We start from the raw sequence: 25,394 nt of genomic DNA on the forward strand, positions 1-25,394 counted from the left end.
TTTCCAGTGTGGTTATTATAAGACTTAAGGCTACATGTTTGACTTCAACAAAGGACAACCAATGAGAGGAATATTTTTTTCCTCAACCAATCAGCACGAGTGTCTTTCAGGAAAAAAATTGGTCCTCTCTTGCGCTTGCGCAAAGACGGCAGCGTGACACGCGTGTGGAGGAAGTGTAGGGACAGACCGCCAAGCCTGACCACCTCCACCTGCCTGGGTCAGCAGCTTATTCTCTGTTTACCGTAACATGTCCTGGCTGTTCGGCCTGAATAAGGGGCAGCCCGAGGCGCCCCCGGAATTCCCGGTTCCACCGCCACTCCCTCCACCGGCTGGCGGCGGCGATGATAAACCCAAGGACAAATGGAGCAATTTTGATCCAACCGGGCTGGAGCGAGCGGCCCAGGCGGCAAAGGAGCTCGACAAGTCTCGTAAGTGTCTTGCATGATAACTACATTTTATAGGACTGTATAACTAGTAGCTAGCTAGCATATTTGTAGTCATTCCAGAAAGAGCGATGCACCCGCAGCATGCTTTACAGCCTCAGCAGTGATGCTGATACAACACCGGCCCGTGTCCTGACATAGCATAATCTCATAGCTAGTTTCCACGGGTATCTAAGTTAACGTTATCTAGCTAGCTATTCTTCATGACAGCTATCAGTAGGACATAACACTGTAGTAAACGAGAATCACATGTATCACATTGAACGTTGTGCTGCACATTTTCATTCATGTTGGAAGTTGTCCATAGTGCCTTCAAGTTGAAAGGTGCAAATGTTATTCCTTCACACAGTTCAGTTTGCCAGATAGCTTTAGTTACTAGTTTTAGTATAACTTAATTAAACCAGGTTTAAAACCTTATATTTCATATTACATTATTTTTCAGAACATTAAATTAAATTCTAATTGGTTTGAATATAGCCTACTGTCATTAAATTAAATGTACAGTTGAAGTCAGAAGTTTACATACACCGTAGCCAAATACATTTAAACTCAGTCTTTCACAATTCCTGACATTTAATCCTAGTATAAATTCCCTGTCTTAGGTCAGTTAGGATCACCACTTTATTTTAAGAATGTGAAATGTCAGAATAATAGTAGAGAGTGATTTATTTCAGTTTTTATTTATTTCATCACATTCCCAGTGGGTCAGAAGTTTACATACACTCAATTAGTATTTGGTAGCATTGCCTTTAAATTGTTAAACTTGGGTCAAACGTTTCGGGTAGCCTTCCACAAGCTTCCCACAATATGTTGGGTGAATTTTGGCCCATTCCTCCTGACAGAGCTGGTGTAACTGAGTCAGGTTTGTAGGCCTCCTTGCTCGCACATGCTTTTTCATTTCTGCCCACAAATGTTCTATAGGATTGAGGTCAGGGCTTTGTGATGGCCACTCCAATACCTTGACTTTGTTGTCCTTAAGCCATTTTGCCACAACTTTGGAAGTATGCTTGGGGTCATTGTCCATTTGGAAGACCCATTTGTGACCAAGCTTTTACTTCCTGACTGATGTCTTGAGATGTTGCTTCAATATATCCACATAATTTTCCTTCCTCATGATGCCATCTATTTTTTTAAGTGCACCAGTCCCTCCTGCAGCAAAGCACCCCCACAGCATGATGCTGCCACCCCCGTGCTTCACGGTTGGGATGGTGTTCTTCGGCTTGCAAGCACCCCCTTTTTCCTCCAAACATAACGATGGTCATTATGGCCAAACAGTTCTATTTTTGTTTCATCAGACCAGAGGACATTTCTCCAAAAAGTACGATCTTTGTCCCCATGTGCAGTTGCAAACCGTAGTCTGGCTTTTTTTATGGCGGTTTTGGAGCAGTGGCTTCTTCCTTGCTGAGCAGCCTTTCAGGTTATGTCGATATAGGACTCGTTTTACTGTGGATATAGATACTTTTGTACCTGTTTCCTCCAGCATCTTCACAAGGTCCTTTGCTGTTGTTCTGGGATTGATTAGCACTTTTCGCACCAAAGTACGTTCATCTCTAGGAGACAGAACGCGTCTCCTTCCTGAGCGGTATGACGGCTGCGTGGTCCCATGGTGTTAATACTTGTGTACTATTGTTTGTACAGATGAACGTGGTACATTTAGGCTTTTGGAAATTGCTCCCAAGGATGAACCAGACTTGTGGAGGTCTACAATTTTTTTTCTGAGGTCTTGGCTGATTTCTTTTGATGATTTTCCCATGATGTCAAGCAAAGAGGCACTGAGTTTGAAGGTAGGCCTTGAAAGACATCCACAGGTACCCCTCCAATTGACTCAAATGATGTCAATTAGCCTATCATAAGCTTCTAAAGCCAATACATCATTTTCTGGAATTTTCCAAGCTGTTTAAAGGCACAGTCAACTTAGTGTATGTAAACTTATGACCCACTGGAATTGTGATACAGTTAATTATAAGTGAAATAATCTGTCTGTAAACAATTGTTGGGAAAATGTACTTGTCATGCACAAAGTAGATGTCCTAACCGACTTGCCAAAACTATAGTTTGTTAACAAGAAATTTGTGGAATGGTTGAAAAACAAGTTTTAATGACTCCAACCTAAGTGTATGTAAACTTCCGACTTCAACTGTATGTCTCTTGAAGATCAATGTCCCTTTTCCTTGACTTAATTTCAGGTCATGCCAAAGAGGCCCTGGATCTGGCTCGCATGCAGGAGCAGTCTGTTCAGATGGAACATCAGACCAAAATCAAGGTACAGTTGCACTAAACAAGGCACATGCAGAGTAATGTGTCGGACACCAAATACATGATACTATCAATCCAATATCTGATCATGCTATTTGTGTTTCCTCTGTGTTCGATGGTGGCAGGAGTACGAGGCAGCAGTGGAGCAACTGAAGGGGGATCAGCTGCGTATTCAAGGGGAGGAGAGGAGGAAAACTGTCGGCGAGGAAACCAAGCACCATCAATCGGTGAGAGGAGAGCAGAGGAAGGGTTTAGTGGTACTGCATAGGGGGTGGTTGTGCAGTAGTATTCATTGTACTGTAGAGTATGAGGTCAATGATGGGCTCATAGCATGGATCATAATGCAGACGTATGGGTAAACCGTAGAAGCAAGCATTTGCCCTGTAGTAGTAAAGATATCTTTGAGTTTGTAGAGAGTAGAATTGTGTCGGTAAGTTTAGAGCTTGAAATAGTTTGCACAATTAGTGTTAATTCTGTTGAAACAGGCTGCAATGAGAGATTCGGAGGAACAAGGGGTTGCATATCTGTCCACCAGATGGCGACTAACATGTGTTACTATGGTTACCGTCTCCTTTTATCCCTTCACAGAGAGCACAGTTCCAAGACAGACTTGCCAGACAGAGGTATGAGGATCAACTCAAGCAACAGGTAAGACCAAATGCCATTAGCTGCAATATCTACTCAGTACCAATTAGGATAGAAAGAAGTAGAGTGAAAATGCTGTGTCCACCTGACTGTGTGGCCTATCCTCTGCGTCCTCAGCAAGCCCTGAATGAGGACAACCTTCGCAAACAGGAGGACTCTGTGCTTAAACAGGAGGCCATGAGGAAAGGTACTGACCCCGTATAATACTGTCACACAGCCTCCAGGAATATGGTTCTGCTTCTATTTTCACTGGTCATTATAGCCATATGGGGTCTGGCAATAACAAAATGTTTAAGGGATAATCAACGAGGGGCTATGCATTTTATGTAATAACGTGGCGCGTCGTGAAACTAACTTTCCACGGAGTTTCATTATTTTCCAGAGAACGCAGAGAGACCAGAGTATACTCCCTTTTATACATACCATGGCTATAACTTAACACAGAAATGTGTTCAACATCCGCTGAAGTAGCTAGCAAGTTTTCTAGATAGCTACAGTAGTTGCCTTGTAACCAAACACAGACTTGCTAGTTTAGCTAACCAAAACATCAGTCCTAGCTTAGTATTATGAAAATAAAATTAATCAGTGCCTATAATGTTAATGTTTTCAATTCGACTTTAGCTTTCCAAAGCAGCTCAAACACAGAACATGTAAGAATGAACTAGCCATTGAATTCTACCATGCTGATATACTGTGCGTTATAGGGAAATAATGCACGCTCTAGAATGCCCTTCAAGCCAATCAGAAACAAGTATTTAACAATGCTATTGTATATTGATGTTATATCCACTGATGTATCCTCTCCACATAGCAACAATCGAGCACGAGATGCAGCTGAGGCACAAGAATGAGCTGCTACGTGTAGAGGCGGAGTCTAAAGCTCATGCACGTGTTGAACGGGAAAACGCAGACATCATCCGCGAGCAGATCCGCTTGAAGGCAGCAGAGCACAGACAGACTGTACTAGAGACTATACGGTGAGACAGACATAGTGTATTACACTACAGACCTTACAGAAAGATACTATATTGGAAACCTGACTGTCTTTGTATATTTCTGTGATTTCAGGACTGCAGGTGCTGTGTTTGGGGAAGGATTCCAGGCCTTTGTGTCAGACTGGGATAAAGTCACAGCTACGGTGAGACCTGCCTTCCACTCTACTTCCTTGTTTATGTTCATTAATATGTGAACTGCCAATGACTCCTAAATAAGTACCTGATATGTTAAAGGTTTATTTATATCTGATCTAAGCTGTTCTTGGAGCGTCTCTAAATGTAGTGTATTTGTTCCGTCACACCACCAGGTGGCAGGACTGACCCTGCTGGCTGTGGGTGTATATTCTGCCCGGAACGCCACAGCTGTGGCAGGGCGCTACATTGAGGCCCGGCTCGGGAAGCCCTCATTGGTCAGAGAGACGTCTCGCATCACTGTGGCGGAGGCGATCAAGCACCCCATCAAGGTAGAGAGGCCCTGCTGTGCATTTTATACGTCTTGTGTCTGATGCTTTTTGTGTTTTTTATTGCAATTAAATTAAGTTAGCTAAACACTCTTATTTTGAAGTATTATGAAGTGATGGTGAGGTGCATTTTCTTATTTTTCCTCTCTTATAGATGTCAAAGCGCCTGACAAGCAAACCTCAAGATGCCCTGGAGGGAGTAGTGCTCAGTGTGAGTACCGACACTCAGCACACACCTGAGCACCAGCGAGCCATACCTTATAGAGTCTCAACACAACTAAACCTGGGAGATATTATACCCAGCACATGTATTAAAGAGACATTCATAGAGAATGCTGTGTACACATCTTGTGTAGAGGGAATATTTGTTATTGCAGGCCTGCTTTGAGCCAAAATGTTGATCTCCCTGATATGAATTATTCCGTCCACTCCTCACAGCCTAACTTAGAAGAGCGTGTACGTGACATTGCCATAGCAACTAGGAACACGCGGCAGAACAAGGGGCTCTACAGGAACATCCTCATGTATGGCCCCCCAGGTACTGGCAAGACCCTCTTCGCCAAGGTAGGCCCCTTACAGAATCACCTTGACTTTGACAAGTGGTGTTATCTTGGTATCTGTATATGTTGGTAACTGTCTCTCTGTGTTCTGAGTAGAAGCTGGCAGTGCACTCTGGGATGGACTATGCCATCATGACGGGTGGAGATGTGGCGCCCATGGGCCGTGAGGGTGTCACCGCCATGCACAAAGTCTTTGACTGGGCTAACACCAGTCGCCGCGGGTATGCTACCCTCACTTGCAGTACCATCATACTATTGATAGAACTTAATGAAAATGTAACCATGATGTAACCATATAACGTAAGTATCTACGTAACTTGACATAATATACATTTGAACTTGCATTAGACACATATGCAGACATGCACTTGAAACGATATACAGAGAACGATGTAAGACCAGTGCAGCTCTGCTAATGCCATCCTGTCTCCTGTCTGACACAGCCTGCTGCTGTTTGTTGATGAAGCTGATGCATTCCTTCGCAAGAGATCTACTGTAAGTGTGTTGTGTACAGACCTGGTATCAAATACATGTGTATTTGAGTATCTGGTATTTAAAATACATTTTTCTGTGTATTTGAGTATTTCCAAATACACAGGCCAAAACAATAACTTTTATTTGAGTTATTTGAATGGTTATTTGTATTTTAAAAAACGAATACTCTGCAAAATTGTATTTGAGAGTATTTTCAAATACTTATCTTAAATACTATTTTCAAATATCTGGGTTACGTCTCCCGAGTGGCGCAGTGGTCTAAGGCACTGCATCGCAGTGCTAGCTGTGCCACTAGAGATCCTGGTTCGAATCCAGGCTCTGTCGTAGCCGGCCGCGACCGGGAGACCCATGGGGCGGCGCGCAATTGGCCCAGCGTCGTCCAGGTTAGGGGAGGGAATGGCCGGCAGGGATGTAGCTCAGTTGATAGAGCATGGCGTTTGCAACGCCAGGGTTGTGGGTTCGATTCCCACAGGGGGTATGATTTTTTAAAATGTATGCACTAACTGTAAGTCGCTCTGGATAAGAGCGTCTGCTAAATGACTAAAAATGTAAATGTAAAAATGTTAAATACATGGGAGTGTATTTGAGTCGGTGTATTCGAGTATTTTCAAATAATTTCCAAGCGTATTTCCAAATACAGTAAAATTTTCAACTACTTGTCTTTTCAAATATAAAATATCAGAATACTTACTTCGAATGTATGTGAAAGGAATTGAGAAATTTGAAATAGGATTTGAACCCAGGTCTGGTTGTGTACTTTCCTGTATTGAAATGATAGCAAAACCAAAACAATGATAAAATTCAAGGTTTGTGTCTTTTTTGTTTGCAGGAGAAGATCAGTGAAGAGCTCAGAGCAACTTTGAACGCATTCCTGTACCGCACTGGAGAGCAGAGCAACAAGTCAGTCCTCATTGACTCCCGCACTCTAAATTCACCATATATACGCCCAACACTCTAAATTCACCATATATACGCCCAACACTCTAAATTCACCATATATACGTCCAACACTCTAAATTCACCTGATCTACGCCCAACACTCTAAATTCACCTTATCTACGCCCAACACCCTAAATTCTGATGTACAAACTTCCTCAAATACCACAGCATTCTAACCCTAATAGCCCACTGGTGTGTCGTCTTCCTCCAGGTTCATGATGGTGCTGGCTAGTAACCAGCCGGAGCAGTTTGACTGGGCCATCAATGACCGCATTGATGAGATAGTCAACTTTGCCCTGCCGGGTCCTGATGAGAGAGAGAGGCTGGTGCGTCTGTACTTTGACAGATACGTGCTTGAGCCTGCCACAGGGGGGAGACAGTGAGTCATACAGCGTTACGCCCACATGGCACGGCAGCACAGGTTTAAATAGGGCACTCTCACAAGCACACACACACTGGGATGTATAATGGAACAAGTTATGATGCCAAGTAATTAGCTACTCCCAAACACACTTGGAGTCATCCACATTCCGTGACACACACACACCTACCCACGCACACGTGGACAGGCATTAACTCTTGAGTACCTGGGTAGAAGGAGGACCCTCTCTGTATTGTCCATGTAAATAAGCTCTGGCTGATGGCTGTGGAGTGTGTGAGGAGCAGGTCTTTAAGAGCAGGTGTCCCAGCAGTAAGTAGCAGCAGGAGCCCAGTCAGCCGTAGCCATGCTGAGTCACTAATTACAGTGGGGCTTTGAGGGCCTGGAGCCTGAGAGGTAGAGGGGCAGGGGCGACCTACACACAGGGCACTGGAAACTGGACCAGACACAACAGTCCTGTGTAGCTCAGTTGGTAGAGCATGGCGTTTGCAACGCCAGGGTTGTGGGTTCGATTCCCACGGGGGGCCAGTATGAAAATGTATGCAATCACTAACTGTAAATCGCTCTGGATAAGAGCGTCTTCTAAATGACTAAAATGTAAAATGTAACAACAGCACACTCAGAAAACAGAGCCAGCTGGTGGAGGGAGCTGGGCCACTTAACCAGTGGCTCCCCAGATAAGAGTCAGACCAGACCTCATAACACAGACCTGTTTCCACTCTGCCAGACAGGATGTCATTCAGACCAGTATCTGTATCTAATCCCCCCTCTCTGTCTCTAATCCTCCTCTCTGTCTCTAATCCCCCTCTCTGTCTTTAATCCCCCCTCTCTCTCTCTAATTCCCCTCTCTGTCTCTAATCCCCCTCTCTGTCTATCTTCCTCTGTCTCTAATCCCCCTCTCTGTCTATATTCCTCTCTCTAATCCCCCCTCTCTCTCTAATCCCCCTCTCTGACACTAATCCCCCTCTCTGTCTCTAATCCCCCTCTCTGTCTATCTTCCTCTCTCTAATCCCCCCTCTCTCTCTCTCTAATCCCCCTCTCTGTCGCTAATCCCCCTCTCTGTCTCTAATCCCCCTCTCTGTCTCTAATCCCCCTCTCTGTCTATCTTCCTCTCTCTAATCCCCCCTCTCTCTCTCTCTCTAATCCCCCTCTCTGTCTCTAATCCCCCTCTCTGTCTCTAATCCCCCTCTCTGTCTATCTTCCTCTCTCTAATCCCCCCTCTCTCTCTCTAATCCCCCCCTCTGTCTCTAATCCCGCCCTCTGTCTCTAATCCCGCCCTCTGTCTCTAATGCCCCTCTCTCTCTAATCCCCCTCTCTGTCTCTAATCCCCCTCTCTGTCTATCTTCCTCTCTCTAATCCCCCTCTCTGTCTCTAATCCCCCTCTCTGTCTCTAATCCCCCTCTCTGTCTATCTTCCTCTCTCTAATCCCCCCCTCTGTCTCTAATCCCCCCCTCTGTCTCTAATCCCGCCCTCTGTCTCTAATCCCGCCCTCTGTCTCTAATCCCCCTCTCTCTCTAATCCCCCTCTCTGTCTCTAATCCCCCTCTCTGTCTATCTTCCTCTCTCTAATCCCCCCTCTCTCTCTCTAATCCCCCTCTCTGTCTCTAATCCCCCTCTCTGTCTATCTTCCTCTCTCTAATCCCCCCTCTCTCTCTCTCTAATCCCCCCCTCTGTCTCTAATCCCGCCCTCTGTCTCTAATCCCGCCCTCTGTCTCTAATCCCCCTCTCTCTCTAATCCCCCTCTCTGTCTATCTTCCTCTCTCTAATCCCCCTCTCTGTCTCTAATCCCCCTCTTTGTCTCTAATCCCCCCTTTGTCTCAAATCCCCCTCTGTCTCTAATCCCCCCCTCTGTCTCTAATACCCCCCTCTGTCTCTAATCCCATCTGTCTCTAATCCCCATCTGTCTATCTTCCTCTCTCTCTATTCCCCCTCTCTTTCTCTAATCACTCTCTCTGTCTATCTTCCTCTCTCTAATCCCCCTCTCTGTCTCTATCCCCCTCTGTCTCTAATCCGCCTCTGTCTCTAATCCCCCCCTCTGTCTCTAATCCCCCCTCTGTCTCTAATCCCCCCCTCTGTCTCTAATTCCCCTCTCTGTCTATCTTCCTCTGTCTCTAATTCCCCTCTCTGTCTCTAATCCCCCTGTCTCTCTCTAATCCCCCTCTCTGTCTCTAATCCCCCTCTCTGTCTATCTTCCTTTCTCTAATCCCCCTCTCTGTCTCTTAATCTCTCTAATCCCCCTCTCTGTCGCTAATCCCCCTCTCTGTCTCTAATCCCCCTCTCTGTCTATCTTCCTCTCTCTAATCCCCCATCTGTCTCTAATCCCCCTCTCTGTCTCTAATCCCTGTCTCTCTCTAATCCCCATCTCTGTCTCTAATCCCCCTCTCTGTCTATCTTCCTCTGTCTCTGATCCCCCATCTGTCTCTAATCCCCCTCTCTGTCTCTAATCCCTATCTCTCTCTAATCCCCCTCTCTGTCTCTAATCCCCCTCTCTGTCTCTAATCCCCCTCTCTGTCTATCTTCCTCTCAAATCCCCCCTCTGTCTCTAATCCCCCTATCTGTCTCTAATCCCCCTCTATGTCTATATTCCTCTCTCTAATCCCCCTCTCTGTCTCTAATCCCCCTCTCTGTCTCTAATCCACCTCTCTGTCTATCTTCCTCTCTCTAATCCCTCTCTCTGTCTCTAATCCCCCTCTCTGTCTATCTTCCTCTCTAATCCCCCTCTCTGTCTCTAATCCCTCTGTCTCTAATCCCCCTCTCTGTGTATCTTCCTCTCTCTAATCCCCCTCTCTGTCTATCTTCCTCTCTCTAATCCCCCTCTCTGTCTCTAATCCCCCTCTCTGTCTCTAACCCCCCTCTCTGTCTATATTCCTCTCTCTAATCCCACTCTCTGTCTCTAATCCCCCTCTCTGTCTCTAACCCCCCTCTCTGTCTATATTCCTCTCTCTAATCCCCCTCTCTGTCTATCTTCCTCTCTCTAATCCCTCTCTCTGTCTCTAATCCCCCTCTCTGTCTCTAACCCCCCTCTCTGTCTATATTCCTCTCTCTAATCCCCCTCTCTGTCTATCTTCCTCTCTCTAATCCCTCTCTCTGTCTCTAATCCCCCTCTCTGTCTATCTTTCTCTCTCTAATCCCTCTCTCTGTCTTTAATCCCCCTCTCTGTCTCTAATCCCTCTGTCTCTAATCCCCCTCTCTGTGTATCTTCCTCTCTCTAATCCCCCTCTCTGTCTATCTTCCTCTCTCTAATCCCCCTCTCTGTCTCTAATCCCCCTCTCTGTCTCTAATCCCCCTCTCTGTCTCTAATCCCTGTCTCTCTCTAACCCCCCCTCTGTCTCTAATTCCCCTCTCTGTCTCTAATCCCCCTCCCTGTCTAATCCCCCTCCCTGTCTAATCCCCCTCTCTGTCTCTAATCCCCCTCTCTGTCTCTAATCCCCCTCTCTGTCTCTTATCCCCCTCTGTCTCTATCTTCCTCTGTCTCTAATCCCCCTCTCTGTCTCTAATCCCCCTCTGTCTATCTTCCTCTCTCTAATCCCTCTCTCTGTCTCTAATCCCCCTCTCTGTCTATCTTCCTCTCTAATCCCCCTCTCTGTCTCTAATCCCTCTGTCTCTAATCCCCCTCTCTGTGTATCTTCCTCTCTCTAATCCCCCTCTCTGTCTATCTTCCTCTCTCTAATCCCCCTCTCTGTCTCTAATCCCCCTCTCTGTCTCTAACCCCCCTCTCTGTCTATATTCCTCTCTCTAATCCCACTCTCTGTCTCTAATCCCCCTCTCTGTCTCTAACCCCCCTCTCTGTCTATATTCCTCTCTCTAATCCCCCTCTCTGTCTATCTTCCTCTCTCTAATCCCTCTCTCTGTCTCTAATCCCCCTCTCTGTCTATCTTTCTCTCTCTAATCCCTCTCTCTGTCTCTAATCCCCCTCTCTGTCTCTAATCCCTCTGTCTCTAATCCCCCTCTCTGTGTATCTTCCTCTCTCTAATCCCCCTCTCTGTCTATCTTCCTCTCTCTAATCCCCCTCTCTGTCTCTAATCCCCCTCTCTGTCTCTAATCCCCCTCTCTGTCTCTAATCCCTGTCTCTCTCTAACCCCCTCTCTGTCTCTAATACCCCTCTCTGTCTCTAATCCCCCTCCCTGTCTAATCCCCCTCCCTGTCTAATCCCCCCCTCTGTCTCTATCTTCCTCTGTCTCTAATCCCCCTCTCTGTCTCTAATCCCCCTCTGTCTATCTTCCTCTCTCTAAACCCCCTCTCTGTCTCTAATCCCCCTCTCTGTCTATCTTACTCTCTCTAATCCCCCTCTCTGTCTATTTTACTCTCTCTAATCCCCCTCTCTCTCTAATCCCCCCCTCTGTCTCTAATCCCCCCCTCTCTGTCTCTAATCCCCCTCTCTGTCTCTAATCCCCCTCTCTGTCTCTAGTCCCCCTCTCTGTCTCTAGTCCCCATTCTCTGTCTCTAATCCCCCTCTCTGTCTCTAATCCCCCTCTCTGTCTCTAGTCCCCCTCTCTGTCTCTAATCCCCCTCTCTGTTTCTAATCCCCCTCTCTGTCTATCTTCCTCTCTCTAATCCCCCTCTCTGTTTCTAATCCCCCTCTCTGTCTACCTTCCTCTCTCTAATCCCCCTCTCTGCCTCTTCCTCTCTCTAATCCTCCTCTCTGTCTCCAATCCTCCTCTCTGTCTCTAATCCCCTCTCTGTCTATCTTCCTCTCTCTAATCCCCCTCTCTGTCTCTAATCCCCCTCTCTGTCTCTAATCCCCCTCTCTGTCTATCTTCCTCTGTCTCTAATCCCCTCTCTGTCTCTAATCCCCCTGTCTCTCTCTAATCCGCCTCTCTGTCTCTAATCCCCCTCTCTGTCTGTAATCCCCCTCTGTCTCTAATTCTCCTCCCTCTCTAATCCCCCTCTCTGTCTCTAATCCCTGTCTCTCTAATCCCCTTCTCTGTCTCTATCGTCCTCTGTCTCTAATCCCCCTCTCTGTCTCTAATCCCCCTCTCTGTCTATCTTCCTCTCTCTAATCGCCCTCTCCGTCTCTTCCTCTCTCTAATCCCCCTCTATGTCTCTAATCCCCCTCTCTGTCTCTAATCCCCCCTCTGTCTATCTTCCTCTCTCTAATCCCCCTCTCTGTCTCTTCCTTTCTCTAATCTTCCTCTCTCTAATCCCCCTCTCTGTCTCTAATCCCCCTCTCTGTCTCTAATCCCCCTCTCTGTCTCTAATCCCCCTCTCAGTCTCTAATCCCCCTCTCAGTCTCTAATCCCCCTCTCTCTCTAATCCCCCTCTCTGTCTCTAATCCCCCTCTCTGTCTCTAATCCCCCTCTCTGTCTCTAATCCCTGTCTCTCTCTAACCCCCCCTCTGTCTCTAATTCCCCTCTCTGTCTCTAATCCCCCCCCTGTCTAATCCCCCTCCCTGTCTAATCCCCCTCTCTGTCTCTAATCCCCCTCTCTGTCTCTTATCTTCCTCTGTCTCTAATCCCCCTCTCTGTCTCTAATCCCCCTCTGTCTATCTTCCTCTCTCTAATCCCCCTCTCTGTCTATCTTACTCTCTCTAATCCCCCTCTCTGTCTATTTTACTCTCTCTAATCCCCCTCTCTCTCTAATCCCCCCTCTGTCTCTAATCCCCCCCTCTGTCTCTAATCCCCTCTCTGTCTCTAATCCCCCACTCTGTCTCTAGTCCCCCTCTCTGTCTCTAGTCCCCATTCTCTGTCTCTAATCCCCCTCTCTGTCTCTAGTCCCCCTCTCTGTCTCTAATCCCCCTCTCTGTCTATCTTCCTCTCTCTAATCCCCCTCTCTGTTTCTAATCCCCCTCTCTGTCTACCTTCCTCTCTCTAATCCCCCTCTCTGCCTCTTCCTCTCTCTAATCCTCCTCTCTGTCTCCAATCCTCCTCTCTGTCTCTAATCCCCTCTCTGTCTATCTTCCTCTCTCTAATCCCCCTCTCTGTCTCTAATCCCCCTCTCTGTCTCTAATCCCCCTCTCTGTCTCTAATCCCCCTCTCTGTCTCTATCGTCCTCTGTCTCTAATCCCCCTCTCTGTCTCTAATCCCCCTCTCTGTCTCTAATCCTCCTCTGTCTCTAATCCCCCTCTCTGTCTCTTCCTCTCTCTAATCCCCCTATCTGTCTCTAATCCCTCTCTCTGTATATCTTCCTCTTTCTAATCCCCCTTTCTGTCTCTAATCCCCCCTCTGTCTCTAATTCTACCTCTCTGTCTCAAATATCCCTCTCTGTCTCTAATCCCCCTCTCTGTCTATCTTCCTCTTTCTAATCCCCCTCTCTGTCTCTTCCTCTCTCTAATCCCCCTCTCTGTCTCTAATCCCCCTCTCTGTCTCTAATCCCCCTCTCTGTCTCTAATCCCCCTCTCTGTCTCTAATCCCCCTCTCTGTCTCTAATCCCCCTCTCTGTCTCTAATCCCCCTCTCTGTGTATCTTCCTCTCTCTAATCCCCCTCTCTGTCTATCTTCCTCTCTCTAATCCCCCTCTCTGTCTCTAATCCCCCTCTCTGTCTCTAACCCCCCTCTCTGTCTATATTCCTCTCTCTAATCCCACTCTCTGTCTCTAATCCCCCTCTCTGTCTCTAACCCCCCTCTCTGTCTATATTCCTCTCTCTAATCCCCCTCTCTGTCTATCTTCCTCTCTCTAATCCCTCTCTCTGTCTCTAATCCCCCTCTCTGTCTATCTTTCTCTCTCTAATCCCTCTCTCTGTCTCTAATCCCCCTCTCTGTCTCTAATCCCTCTGTCTCTAATCCCCCTCTCTGTGTATCTTCCTCTCTCTAATCCCCCTCTCTGTCTATCTTCCTCTCTCTAATCCCCCTCTCTGTCTCTAATCCCCCTCTCTGTCTCTAATCCCCCTCTCTGTCTCTAATCCCTGTCTCTCTCTAACCCCCTCTCTGTCTCTAATACCCCTCTCTGTCTCTAATCCCCCTCCCTGTCTAATCCCCCTCCCTGTCTAATCCCCCCCTCTGTCTCTATCTTCCTCTGTCTCTAATCCCCCTCTCTGTCTCTAATCCCCCTCTGTCTATCTTCCTCTCTCTAAACCCCCTCTCTGTCTCTAATCCCCCTCTCTGTCTATCTTACTCTCTCTAATCCCCCTCTCTGTCTATTTTACTCTCTCTAATCCCCCTCTCTCTCTAATCCCCCCCTCTGTCTCTAATCCCCCCCTCTCTGTCTCTAATCCCCCTCTCTGTCTCTAATCCCCCTCTCTGTCTCTAGTCCCCCTCTCTGTCTCTAGTCCCCATTCTCTGTCTCTAATCCCCCTCTCTGTCTCTAATCCCCCTCTCTGTCTCTAGTCCCCCTCTCTGTCTCTAATCCCCCTCTCTGTTTCTAATCCCCCTCTCTGTCTATCTTCCTCTCTCTAATCCCCCTCTCTGTTTCTAATCCCCCTCTCTGTCTACCTTCCTCTCTCTAATCCCCCTCTCTGCCTCTTCCTCTCTCTAATCCTCCTCTCTGTCTCCAATCCTCCTCTCTGTCTCTAATCCCCTCTCTGTCTATCTTCCTCTCTCTAATCCCCCTCTCTGTCTCTAATCCCCCTCTCTGTCTCTAATCCCCCTCTCTGTCTATCTTCCTCTGTCTCTAATCCCCTCTCTGTCTCTAATCCCCCTGTCTCTCTCTAATCCGCCTCTCTGTCTCTAATCCCCCTCTCTGTCTGTAATCCCCCTCTGTCTCTAATTCTCCTCCCTCTCTAATCCCCCTCTCTGTCTCTAATCCCTGTCTCTCTAATCCCCTTCTCTGTCTCTATCGTCCTCTGTCTCTAATCCCCCTCTCTGTCTCTAATCCCCCTCTCTGTCTATCTTCCTCTCTCTAATCGCCCTCTCCGTCTCTTCCTCTCTCTAATCCCCCTCTATGTCTCTAATCCCCCTCTCTGTCTCTAATCCCCCCTCTGTCTATCTTCCTCTCTCTAATCCCCCTCTCTGTCTCTTCCTTTCTCTAATCTTCCTCTCTCTAATCCCCCTCTCTGTCTCTAATCCCCCTCTCTGTCTCTAATCCCCCTCTCTGTCTCTAATCCCCCTCTCTGTCTCTAATCCCCCTCTGTCTCTAATCCCCCTCTCAGTCTCTAATCCCCCTCTCTCTCTAATCCCCCTCTCTGTCTCTAATCCCCCTCTCTGTCTCTAATCCCCCTCTCTGTCTCTAATCCCTGTCTCTCTCTAACCCCCCCTCTGTCTCTAATTCCCCTCTCTGTCTCTAATCCCCCCCCCCTGTCTAATCCCCCTCCCTGTCTAATCCCCCTCTCTGTCTCTAATCCCCCTCTCTGTCTCTTATCTTCCTCTGTCTCTAATCCCCCTCTCTGTCTCTAATCCCCCTCTGTCTATCTTCCTCTCTCTAATCCCCCTCTCTGTCTATCTTACTCTCTCTAATCCCCCTCTCTGTCTATTTTACTCTCTCTAATCCCCCTCTCTCTCTAATCCCCCCTCTGTCTCTAATCCCCCCCTCTGTCTCTAATCCCCTCTCTGTCTCTAATCCCCCACTCTGTCTCTAGTCCCCCTCTCTGTCTCTAGTCCCCATTCTCTGTCTCTAATCCCCCTCTCTGTCTCTAGTCCCCCTCTCTGTCTCTAATCCCCCTCTCTGTCTATCTTCCTCTCTCTAATCCCCCTCTCTGTTTCTAATCCCCCTCTCTGTCTACCTTCCTCTCTCTAATCCCCCTCTCTGCCTCTTCCTCTCTCTAATCCTCCTCTCTGTCTCCAATCCTCCTCTCTGTCTCTAATCCCCTCTCTGTCTATCTTCCTCTCTCTAATCCCCCTCTCTGTCTCTAATCCCCCTCTCTGTCTCTAATCCCCCTCTCTGTCTATCTTCCTCTGTCTCTAATCCCCTCTGTCTCTAATCCCCCTGTCTCTCTCTAATCCGCCTCTCTGTCTCTAATCCCCCTCTCTGTCTGTAATCCCCCTCTGTCTCTAATTCTCCTCCCTCTCTAATCCCCCTCTCTGTCTCTAATCCCTGTCTCTCTAATCCCCCTCTCTGTCTCTATCGTCCTCTGTCTCTAATCCCCCTCTCTGTCTCTAATCCCCCTCTCTGTCTATCTTCCTCTCTCTAATCGCCCTCTCCGTCTCTTCCTCTCTCTAATCCCCCTCTATGTCTCTAATCCCCCTCTCTGTCTCTAATCCCCCTCTCTGTCTATCTTCCTCTCTCTAATCCCCCTCTCTGTCTCTTCCTTTCTCTAATCCCCCTCTCTGTGTATCTTCCTCTCTCTAATCCCCCTCTCTGTCTCTAATCCCCCTCTCTGTCTCTAATCCCCCTCTGTCTCTAATCCGCCTTTCTGTCTCTAATCCCCCTCTCAGTCTCTAATCTCTGTCTCTAATCCCCCTCTCTGTCTGTAATCCCTGTCTCTCTAATCCCCCTCTCTGTCTCTAATCCCCCTCTCTGTCTCTAATCCCCCTCTCTGTCTCTATCATCCTCTGTCTCTAATCCCCCTCTCTGTCTCTAATCCCCCTCTCTGTCTCTAATCCTCCTCTGTCTCTAATCCCCCTCTCTGTCTCTAATCCCTGTCTCTCTAATCCCCCTCTCTGTCTCTAATCCCCCTCTCTGTCTCTATCGTCCTCTGTCTCTAATCCCCCTCTCTGTCTCTAATCCCCCCCTCTGTCTCTAATCCCCCTCTGTCTCTAATCCGCCTTTCTGTCTCTAATCCCCCTCTCAGTCTCTAATCTCTGTCTCTAATCCCCCTCTCTGTCTGTAATCCCTGTCTCTCTAATCCCCCTCTCTGTCTCTAATCCCCCTCTCTGTCTTTAATCCCCCTCTCTGTCTCTATCGTCCTCTGTCTCTAATCCCCCTCTCTGTCTCTAATCCCCCCCTCTGTCTCTAATTCTCCTCCCTCTCTAATCCCCCTCTCTGTCTCTAATCCCCCTCTCTGTCTCTAATCCCCCTCTCTGTCTCTAATCCCCCTCTCTGTCTCTATCGTCCTCTGTCTCTAATCCCCCTCTCTGTCTCTAATCCCCCTCTCTGTCTCTAATCCTCCTCTGTCTCTAATCCCCCTCTCTGTCTCTTCCTCTCTCTAATCCCCCTATCTGTCTCTAATCCCTCTCTCTGTATATCTTCCTCTTTCTAATCCCCCTTTCTGTCTCTAATCCCCCCTCTGTCTCTAATTCTACCTCTCTGTCTCAAATATCCCTCTCTGTCTCTAATCCCCCTCTCTGTCTATCTTCCTCTTTCTAATCCCCCTCTCTGTCTCTTCCTCTCTCTAATCCCCCTCTCTGTCTCTAATCCCCCTCTCTGTCTCTAATCCCCCTCTCTGTCTCTAATCCCCCTCTCTGTCTCTAATCCCCCTCTCTGTCTCTAATCCCCCTCTCTGTCTCTAATCCCCCTCTCTGTCTCTAATCCCCCTCTCTGTCTCAAATCCCCCTCTCTGTGTATCTTCCTCTCTCTAATCCCCCTCTCTGTCTATCTTCCTCTCTCTAATCCCCCTCTCTGTCTCTAATCCCCCTCTCTGTCTCTAACCCCCCTCTCTGTCTATATTCCTCTCTCTAATCCCACTCTCTGTCTCTAATCCCCCTCTCTGTCTCTAACCCCCCTCTCTGTCTATATTCCTCTCTCTAATCCCCCTCTCTGTCTATCTTCCTCTCTCTAATCCCTCTCTCTGTCTCTAATCCCCCTCTCTGTCTATCTTTCTCTCTCTAATCCCTCTCTCTGTCTCTAATCCCCCTCTCTGTGTATCTTCCTCTCTCTAATCCCCCTCTCTGTCTATCTTCCTCTCTCTAATCCCCCTCTCTGTCTCTAATCCCCCTCTCTGTCTCTAATCCCCCTCTCTGTCTCTAATCCCTGTCTCTCTCTAACCCCCTCTCTGTCTCTAATACCCCTCTCTGTCTCTAATCCCCCTCCCTGTCTAATCCCCCTCCCTGTCTAATCCCCCCCTCTGTCTCTATCTTCCTCTGTCTCTAATCCCCCTCTCTGTCTCTAATCCCCCTCTCTGTCTCAAATCCCCCTCTCTGTCTATCTTCCTCTCTCTAATCCCCCTCTCTGTCTCTTCCTCTCTCTAATCCCCCTCTCTGTCTCTAATCCCTCTCTCTGTATATCTTCCTCTCTCTAATCCCCCTTTCTGTCTCTAATCCTCCCTCTGTCTCTAATTCTACCTATCTGTCTCAAATATCCCTCTCTGTCTCTAATCCCCCTCTCTGTCTCTAATCCCCCTCTCTGTCTCTAATCCCCCTCTCTGTCTCTATCGTCCTCTGTCTCTAATCCCCCTCTCTGTCTCTAATCCCCCTCTCTGTCTCTAATCCCCCTCTGTCTCTAATCCCCCTCTCTGTCTATCTTCCTCTCTAATCCCCCTCTCTGTCTCTTCCTCTCTCTAATCCCCCTATCTGTCTCTAATCCATCTCTCTGTATATCTTCCTCTTTCTAATCCCCCTTTCTGTCTCTAATCCCCCCTCTGTCTCTAATTCTACCTCTCTGTCTCAAATATCCCTCTGTCTCGAATCCCCCTCTCTGTCTATCTTCCTCTCTCTAATCCCCCTCTCTGTCTCTTCCTCTCTCTAATCCCCCTCTCTGTCTCTAATCCCCCTCTCTGTCTCTAATCCCTCTCTCTGTCTCTAATCCCCCTCTCTGTCTCTAATCCCCCTCTCTGTCTCTAATCCCCCTCTCTGTCTATCTTCCTCTCTCTAATCCCCCTCTCTGTCTCTTCCTCTCTATAATCCCCCTCTCTGTCTCTAATCCCTCTCTCTGTATATCTTCCTCTCTCTAATCTCCATTTATGTCTCGAATCCCCCCTCTGTCTCTAATTCTACAGCTCTGTCTCAAATATCCCTCTCTGTCTCTAATCCCCCTCTCTGTCTATCTTCCTCTCTCTAATCCCCCTCTCTGTCTCTAATCCCCCTTTCTGTCTCTAATCCCCCTCTCTGTCTCTTCCTTTCTCTAATCCCCCTCTCTGTGTATCTTCCTCTCTCTAATCCCCCTCTCTGTCTCTAATCCCCCTCTCTGTCTCTAATCCCCCTCTCAGTCTCTAATCTCTGTCTCTAATCCCCCTCTCTGTCTGTAATCCCCCTCTCTGTCTCTAATCCCCCTCTCTGTCTCTAATCCCCCTCTCCGTCTCTAATCCCCCTCTCTGTCTCTAATCCCCCTCTCCGTCTCTAATCCCCCTCTCTGTCTCTAATCCCCCTCTCTGTCTCTAATCCCCCTCTCTGTCTATCTTCCTCTCTCTAATCCCCCTCTCTGTCTCTTCCTCTCTCTAATCCCCCTCTCTGTCTCTAATCCCTCTCTCTGTATATCTTCCTCTCTCTAATCCCCCTTTCTGTCTCTAATCCTCCCTCTGTCTCTAATTCTACCTATCTGTCTCAAATATCCCTCTCTGTCTCTAATCCCCCTCTCTGTCTCTAATCCCCCTCTCTGTCTCTAATCCCCCTCTCTGTCTCTATCGTCCTCTGTCTCTAATCCCCCTCTCTGTCTCTAATCCCCCTCTCTGTCTCTAATCCCCCTCTGTCTCTAATCCCCCTCTCTGTCTATCTTCCTCTCTAATCCCCCTCTCTGTCTCTTCCTCTCTCTAATCCCCCTATCTGTCTCTAATCCATCTCTCTGTATATCTTCCTCTTTCTAATCCCCCTTTCTGTCTCTAATCCCCCCTCTGTCTCTAATTCTACCTCTCTGTCTCAAATATCTCTCTCTGTCTCTAATCCCCCTCTCTGTCTATCTTCCTCTGTTTCTAATCCCCCTCTCTGTCTATCTTCCTCTCTCTAATCCCCCTCTCTGTCTCTTCCTCTCTCTAATCCCCCTCTCTGTCTCTAATCCCCCTCTCTGTCTCTAATCCCTCTCTCTGTCTCTAATCCCCCTCTCTGTCTCTAATCCCCCTCTCTGTCTCTAATCCCCCTCTCTGTCTATCTTCCTCTCTCTAATCCCCCTCTCTGTCTCTTCCTCTCTATAATCCCCCTCTCTGTCTCTAATCCCTCTCTCTGTATATCTTCCTCTCTCTAATCTCCATTTATGTCTCGAATCCCCCCTCTGTCTCTAATTCTACAGCTCTGTCTCAAATATCCCTCTCTGTCTCTAATCCCCCTCTCTGTCTATCTTCCTCTCTCTAATCCCCCTCTCTGTCTCTAATCCCCCTTTCTGTCTCTAATCCCCCTCTCTGTCTCTTCCTTTCTCTAATCCCCCTCTCTGTGTATCTTCCTCTCTCTAATCCCCCTCTCTGTCTCTAATCCCCCTCTCTGTCTCTAATCCCCCTCTGTCTCTAATCTGCCTTTCTGTCTCTAATCCCCCTCTCAGTCTCTAATCTCTGTCTCTAATCCCCCTCTCTGTCTGTAATCCCCCTCTCTGTCTCTAATCCCCCTCTCTGTCTCTAATCCCCCTCTCCGTCTCTAATCCCCCTCTCTGTCTCTAATCCCCCTCTCCGTCTCTAATCCCCCTCTCTGTCTCTAATCCCCCTCTCTGTCTCTAATCCCCCTCTCTGTCTATCTTCCTCTCTCTAATCCCCCTCTCTGTCTCTTCCTCTCTCTAATCCCCCTCTCTGTCTCTAATCCCTCTCTCTGTATATCTTCCTCTCTCTAATCCCCCTTTCTGTCTCTAATCCTCCCTCTGTCTCTAATTCTACCTATCTGTCTCAAATATCCCTCTCTGTCTCTAATCCCCCTCTCTGTCTCTAATCCCCCTCTCTGTCTCTAATCCCCCTCTCTGTCTCTATCGTCCTCTGTCTCTAATCCCCCTCTCTGTCTCTAATCCCCCTCTCTGTCTCTAATCCCCCTCTGTCTCTAATCCCCCTCTCTGTCTATCTTCCTCTCTAATCCCCCTCTCTGTCTCTTCCTCTCTCTAATCCCCCTATCTGTCTCTAATCCATCTCTCTGTATATCTTCCTCTTTCTAATCCCCCTTTCTGTCTCTAATCCCCCCTCTGTCTCTAATTCTACCTCTCTGTCTCAAATATCTCTCTCTGTCTCTAATCCCCCTCTCTGTCTATCTTCCTCTGTTTCTAATCCCCCTCTCTGTCTATCTTCCTCTCTCTAATCCCCCTCTCTGTCTCTTCCTCTCTCTAATCCCCCTCTCTGTCTCTAATCCCCCTCTCTGTCTCTAATCCCTCTCTCTGTCTCTAATCCCCCTCTCTGTCTCTAATCCCCCTCTCTGTCTCTAATCCCCCTCTCTGTCTATCTTCCTCTCTCTAATCCCCCTCTCTGTCTCTTCCTCTCTATAATTCCCCTCTCTGTCTCTAATCCCTCTCTCTGTATATCTTCCTCTCTCTAATCTCCATTTATATCTCTAATCCCCCCCTCTGTCTCTAATTCTACAGCTCTGTCTCAAATATCCCCCTCTGTCTCTAATCCCCCTCTCTGTCTATCTTCCTCTGTCTCTAATCCCCCTCTCTGTCTATCTTCCTCTTTCTAATCCCCCTCTCTGTCTCTTCCTCTCTCTAATCCCCCTATCTGTCTCTAATCCCCCTCTCTGTGTATCTTCCTCTCTCTAACCCCCCTCTCTGTCTCTAACCCCCCTCGCTGTCTCTAACCCCCCTCTCTGTCTCTAATCCCCCTCTCTGTCTCTAATCCCCCTCTCTGTCTCTAATCCCTGTCTCTCTCTAACCCCCCTCTCTGTGTCTAATCCCTGTCTCTCTCTAATCCCCCTCTGTCTCTAATTCCCCTCTCTCTATCTTCCTCTGTCTCTAATCCCCCTCTCTGTCTCTTCCTCTCTCTAATCCCCCTCTCTGTCTCTAATCCCCCCCTCTGTCTCTAATTCCCCTCTCTCTATCTTCCTCTGTCTCTAATTCCCCCTCTGTCTCTAATCCCCCTCTCTGTCTATCTTCCTGTCTCCAATTCCCCCTCTCTGTCTCTAATCCCCCTCTCTGTCTCTAATCCCCCTCTCTGTCTATCTTCCTCTCTCTAATCCCCCCCTCTGTCTCTAATCCCCCTTTCTGTCTCTAATCCCCCTTTCTGTCTCTAATCCCCCTTTCTGTCTCTAATCCCCTCTGTCTCTAATCCTCCTTTCTGTCTCTTTTCCCCCTCTCCGTCTCTAATCCCTGTCTCTCTCTAATCCCCCTCTGTCTCTAATTCCCCTCTCTCTCTCTTCCTCTCTCTATTCCCCCTGTCTCTAATTCCCCTCCCTCTCTAATCCCCCTCTCCATCTTCCTCTGTCTCGAATCCCCCTCTCTCTCTCTAATCCCCCTCTGTCTCTAATCCCCCTCTTCGTCTCTAATCCCCCTCTCTGTCTATCTTCCTCTCTCTAATCCCCCTCTCTGTTTCTAATCCCCCTATCTGTCTATCTTCCTCTCTCTAATCCCCCTCTCTGTCTAATCCCCCTCTCTGTCTCTAACCCCCCTCTCTGTCTCTAGCCCCCCTCTCTGTCTCTAACCCCCCTCTCTGTCTCTAATCCCCCTCTCTGTCTCTAATCCCCCTCTCTGTCTCTAATCACCCTCTCTGTCTCTAATCCCTGTCTCTCTCTAACCCCCCTCTCTGTGTCTAATCCCCCTCTGTCTCTAATTCCCCTCTCTCTGTCTTCCTCTGTCTCTAATCCCCCTCTTTGTCTCTAATCCCCCTCTCTGTCTCTATCGTCCTCTGTCTCTAATCCCCCTCTCTGTCTCTAATCCCCCTCTCTGTCTATCTTCCTCTCTCTAATCCCCCTCTCTGTCTCTTCCTCTATCTAATCCCCCTCTCTCTCTTCCTCTCTCTAATCCCATTCTCTGTCTCTAATCCCACTCTCTGTCTCTAATCCCCTTCTCTGTCTCTAATCCCACTCTCTGTCTCTAATTCCCCTCTCTCTCTATCTTCCTCTGTCTCTAAACCCCCTTCTGTCTCTAATCCCCCTCTCTGTCTCTAATCCCCCTCTCTGTCTCTAATCCCACTCTCTGTCTCTAATTCCCCTCTCTCTCTATCTTCCTCTGTCTCTAAACCCCCTCTCTGTCTCTAATCCCATTCTCTGTCTCTAATCCCACTCTCTGTCTCTAATCCCCCTCTCTGTCTCTAATCCCCCTCTCTGTCTCTCTTCCTCTCTCTGTCTCTAATCCCCCCATCTGTCTCTACCTTCCTCGCTCTGTCTCTAATCTCTCTCTCTATGTCTCCATCTTTCTCCGTCTCTGTTTGTCCATGCAGAAGAATGAAGCTGGCTCAGTTTGACTATGGTCAGAAGTGCTCGGACATCGCTAAGCGGGCAGAGGGCATGTCGGGCAGAGAGATCTCCAAACTGGGCGTGGCCTGGCAGGTATGTGACGCGTTTCCCCTGTTGTTCATAGGTCATTGCTTTCTGCTGAGCTTTCTGAAACGATAATAACCAGAATTTTCCAATTACGCCAATTTGACATAAATGATTGGTTGGAATGAGTGCAGAGGGTCATAGAGAGATGGAACTTGGTTAGGGATGGCCGCAGCAGACAATGCTGACACAAGGTTATTTGGTTAGCCCAGGAAGTCTAGACCCATTTATTCTCCAACTATTAATAGAAGCAGAGCTGGGAAGTGGATCACTATGTATGTCACTGTTCCTCCCCTTCTGCTGTGTCATGTTCATCTCTCCTGCTAGACTCATTCTGTGGACAAGAACTATAATGATACAATCTTTGTTTAGATTAAATGTAATGTAATAATCCATGTCTTCTATGTCCTCCTGTAGGCGGCAGCATACTCCTCAGAGGACGGCATCTTAACAGAGGCCATGATTGATGCTCGGGTGGACGACGCCGTGCGGCAGCACCTCCAGAAGATGGACTGGCTGCACGGGGACAATGGGGAGGCTGGGGCCAAGAGCACAGCCTCTCCCAGCGCTGGACCAGTAGACAGTAGCAATATAGGCTTCACTCTGCCTCTAGGGGAGCCACCACAGGCTCAGGGGGTGCTCACCCCGGTCCTGGAGATGGACAGCAGACCGGAGGCCCCTGTCAGTCAGGAGGAGCTGAAACTGGAGGTGCCTCCACCTGCAGAACCAGCCCCACCTTCCTCAGACAGTGCCACCCTGCCTGCGGAGGAGGGGACTTTCCCGGCCAAAGGGGAGGGTGTCAAAGCAGAAGCGGTGGTAACACCTCGGGGAGGGGGAAGAGGGTGTAGCCCAAACTGATGCAGCCCCTAGCAGTGAGGGTGGGACAAAAGCTCCTCCCAAGGATGGGACTCCAGTTTAACATTAGGGGCAAAGGGAAGGACAGGATAGGGGCTGCTTTTTGGGATTAATGGGATTACAGGGGGACGCCTCCTGTTCCTCCTCACTGTCTGTGGAGGTCTGTCGGACTGAAAGAGATGGGGGACGGGGAGGAGAGATGGAGGCACTAACAGTTCATGAAGCAATCCTGGAGAGTTTGGAGAGCTTTGAGATTATATGATTTGTATAAAAAGTCTAAAAGGGTACTTTATATGGAAACCCTATGTCTGTAATAATATGAATGTTGATGTGAACTGTAAGAGATGATACTATTATTCAAATCGTGTGGATGAAAAGAACAGTAAAATAATCCAGGTTTCTTACAATGGCTGCACCTATGTTATGATTTCTAATGGGGATGGTTTCATAGACTTAAAAGTCATTGTGAAAACATGTGACCAACAGATGCTGATATGGTGATGAACTATATCTTGAACCTGTGTAATGACACAGCAGCACTCCGTCACTGTTAACCTCCAGTGGTCCCTTTTTAATGAAACAAACATTTAATCTTTACAACACCAATGTCTGCACAGAGAGGGGAGGGAGGGAGGAGGGGGAGGGAGGGGGGGGTCTAGGGAGGATGGGGAGGTGCTGGGAAGTGAAGTGAAAGGGGGCTACATCCCGCTCCCTAGAGACAAATTCATAAGGGAGGAACACTCAGGACCCAATGGGTCACAGTCCTCATACAGTATCACTCTCCAATACCATGACAAGTGCATGTTGCACCTGTGATATTAGTTAATTAATACAACACAGGCAGTCCCTTTCAAAGCCACCATTATGGAGGCACTCTACAACTGGCTGTTCAGTGTAAAGTATTTTGTCAACTATAAAGAGCTCCTGAGTGTAACCCTCCGTCTTTGAATTTAGTCTCCAGGTTTCCTTAACAATAGACACACAACAGTGCCTTTCCTCATGGTTCTTTAATATTGGCACACTGCATATACTGTACACACCACACAGTTAGACAAGCAGGCAGCATTTATGTTCTCTTCCCCACCCCAAATAATTTGTAATTATTGACATCAATAATCAAGAAAGAAATGACACCCACCCACGGAAAATACATACCCTAGGCCCCTTTCAGGACAGTTTTTACATGCCAAATTTCTAAAATAGACAAAGTACATCTCCCAATACACAAACCCCTCTCAAAATACAGTCTCAAGCTAAATAAATATTTTTATTTCTTAAGGCAAAATAAATATTTTTTTCTACAAACCGACAAA

The 25,394-nt window shown here is 47.9% G+C and overlaps 1 pseudogene across 1 annotated transcript; it reads left to right on the plus strand.

Annotated features, from left to right (window-relative positions):
- Nucleotides 1–193: 193 nt before the first annotated feature.
- LOC311133344 (ATPase family AAA domain-containing protein 3-like) lies at nucleotides 194–24,210 on the plus strand (annotated as a pseudogene). Its single transcript, XR_014615379.1, has 16 exons — nucleotides 194–428; nucleotides 2,630–2,706; nucleotides 2,825–2,926; nucleotides 3,288–3,347; nucleotides 3,462–3,531; nucleotides 4,156–4,321; nucleotides 4,413–4,482; nucleotides 4,648–4,803; nucleotides 4,955–5,011; nucleotides 5,239–5,364; nucleotides 5,457–5,581; nucleotides 5,804–5,855; nucleotides 6,685–6,755; nucleotides 7,006–7,173; nucleotides 23,127–23,235; nucleotides 23,644–24,210. The product of XR_014615379.1 is annotated as an ATPase family AAA domain-containing protein 3-like (transcript).
- The last annotated feature ends 1,184 nt before the right edge of the window (nucleotides 24,211–25,394 follow it).

Source organism: Coregonus lavaretus (genome assembly GCF_964263955.1).
Source record: "Coregonus lavaretus genome assembly, chromosome: 8".
NCBI lineage: Eukaryota > Metazoa > Chordata > Actinopteri > Salmoniformes > Salmonidae > Coregonus > Coregonus lavaretus.